This window comes from Hylaeus volcanicus, unplaced genomic scaffold (genome assembly GCF_026283585.1).
Source record: "Hylaeus volcanicus isolate JK05 unplaced genomic scaffold, UHH_iyHylVolc1.0_haploid 11915, whole genome shotgun sequence".
NCBI lineage: Eukaryota > Metazoa > Arthropoda > Insecta > Hymenoptera > Colletidae > Hylaeus > Hylaeus volcanicus.
In genome coordinates this window covers 1,360-3,414 of record NW_026532935.1, presented here as the reverse complement: position 1 = coordinate 3,414, position 2,055 = coordinate 1,360, and the positions used below count along the sequence as shown (strand labels likewise).

The following is a 2,055-nucleotide window of genomic DNA, read 5'->3' as shown; positions in this document are numbered from 1 at the left end:
AAATGGCACGGAGTCGAAAAGGAACGCGTCCAATCGGGAACAGCGTCCAATCGGCACGGAGTCGAAGAGGAACGCGTCCAATCGGGATAGTCCAATCGGGATAGTCCAATCGGGACGAGTCCAATCGGACGGAGTCCAAACGGGACACCCCCAACTCATAATCACCTCTACATCGGGGAAGCAGCAGTAATGAACAATAAAGGAAAATGCCACGTAATGGCAAAAAACACTAGTGATAAAGTCGTCGAAATCGAAATAGAACCAGATGAAATAGAGCCTTACGACATCGTATCCACATCAAATGATGATTTTTATCCAGACGTAGAACATCCATTAAAATTCAGGACACAGGAACAAAGAATTCAAGAAATTTTAAATACGTTAGATTCTAGACATTTAAATACAGAAGAAGTTTCTCCCGTTACAGATTTAGTCAAGGAATTTTCTAATCGATTTTTCCTTTCAGGAGATAAGCTCGGAAAAGCCGCTCGTTTTAAACATTCAATTCACACGATAGACGAAATTCCAGTCAACACCAGGCAATATCGTTACCCACCAATACATCAAGAAGAAAATCAAAAACAAGTCAGTGCACTATTAAAACAAGGAATAAGTACTCCATCCAAATCTCCATATAATTCACCACTGTGGATTGTGCCGAAGAAACCTGATTCACAGGGAAAGAAACAATATCGGTGCAATTCTCGAATCCACCCCACTCATAGGGCTCACACGCGCGTCGCTATCGCCCTGGCTCGTAACATGAGGATCAACGACATCGAAGGAGAAATTCTGGATACGGTCATCCGAGGATATTTAATTCCGGACCATCTTTCGAAGTCGGGCATCTGGAGCTAACGGGAGTTCGAGGAAAAGCAGTCAATAGCAGTCCGAGGACCAATTGACAGCGAGAGCAAAGCATCTACCAGCAAGCAGCCGAGTGCAGTCCGAGGACCACCGGGACGCGGAACAACGACATCCACAGCATGCAGGTAACTCTACTGCTGTAAGTCCTAACTCGCATGTATCATAACAAATTGTAAACCAGAATCTTGTATGTCGGAACAAGGTAACGATATAGATCGTTTTCGATTACCATATACTAGAGTCATTTCGAGATCGTCTGAATCAATATTTGACAACTATTTAAATTATAGCCGTCACGTAGCTACGACTTCACCTTTTTCCGACTCAGCGATAACATTTCGTAGACGCATACGCGCACCATCCATACACTTTGATTTCGATTCATTAAGCGGCAGTTGAAACTTTGAACACGTAATTAGGGAAAGAGGATTCCTTATAGAAGAACACGATTTTAGTTTATTGCAAACAGAAAATATGGTATCTAACGTACTAAACAGCCATGCACTAGTAAAAGAATTGAGGGAAACGTCTCCCACAAAAGTGTTAGCGTTCATCGGTTCGTGTATGCTAACATCAGAGTTAACGACACCAGACAATCGACCACTTCTATTGCGAGCTATTTTAACTACAAAACTAACTGGCAAAGTGGCAATGGAATTAAGATGCCGCGAGATAAACAACTTTGAGACACTCAAAACAATATTACTTTCTTTATATACGACAAAACGAATTTAATAATTGTAGACAGCGAGATTACGAAGCCGTAAGAGAATTTGCTACCAGACTAGAAAAACTGACAGTAGAATTAATAGAACTCACAATTAATTCAACAAATAGTAATGTAACAAATCAAGCCCTGTCGAGATGCATCTGTTACGTATGCACGCCCGTTCTTTTCGAAGCTCGCGTTCATTTATTTTATCTACCCCTTGGAATGTGGAGTCTGGTCGTACCGAAGTGCACCCTGCAGCTGTACCATACTTTTCTCAGAATCATCTTTTAATTCGCCTTGCGTGGGTAACCCTGTATCTAAACTTTCCCTAAAGCCCCACAGATGTTCACCTCTGAGTAACGAAAATCTCAACCGCCAAATTTCCATATGTGGGAATCACTGACGTATCCCCACCAATATCTAGGGGTATATAAACCCATGTTTTTCGTTACACGGGGGATTAGTACGAAAGAGTT

General features: G+C 41.9%; 1 long non-coding RNA gene across 1 annotated transcript; it reads left to right on the top strand.

The window, feature by feature from the left end:
- The first annotated feature begins 147 nt into the window (after nt 1-147).
- On the top strand, nt 148-1,447 carry LOC128882473 (uncharacterized). The gene is made up of 3 exons (XR_008458429.1): nt 148-380; nt 467-585; nt 664-1,447. It is a non-coding gene; the product is annotated as an uncharacterized LOC128882473 (long non-coding RNA).
- Nucleotides 1,448-2,055: the final 608 nt, after the last annotated feature.